Source organism: Haliaeetus leucocephalus, unplaced genomic scaffold (assembly GCF_000737465.1).
Source record: "Haliaeetus leucocephalus isolate CR32 unplaced genomic scaffold, Haliaeetus_leucocephalus-4.0 Scaffold848, whole genome shotgun sequence".
Classification (NCBI taxonomy): domain Eukaryota; kingdom Metazoa; phylum Chordata; class Aves; order Accipitriformes; family Accipitridae; genus Haliaeetus; species Haliaeetus leucocephalus.
In genome coordinates this window covers 16,857,796-16,858,180 of record NW_010973284.1, presented here as the reverse complement: position 1 = coordinate 16,858,180, position 385 = coordinate 16,857,796, and positions in this window count along the sequence as shown.

Below are 385 nucleotides of genomic sequence, written 5' to 3'. Positions count from 1 at the left end.
GCCGGGGGGCCGCTACCGGGCCGCCGGTGCGCGGGGCCGGGAAGGGCTGTGCGGGCTCAGGGCTCCCTCGGCCGCGGCGCCTGCCACTGCCGCCTCCACCACATCCTTCGGGCGCAGGCGCCGCCGCCTTATGAACGGCCTGAGGAAAGCCGAGCCGCTAAATTACCCGCGCGCAGTACGGCTCGGCTCGGCTCGGCCCCCTCCTCCCCCGGCGGCGGCAGCAGCGGCGTCTGGCCCGACGGTGAGGGCGGCCGCGAGGCGGAAACGGGCTGACTACGGGCTCAACCTGCGAGGGACGTCGCTTCCGCCGGAAGCCGGAACAGCCTTCCGCCGCCTGGCCCCGCCCGCCCGGGGAGCGCCGGAAGGGCCGGCGGCGCGCGGCCCG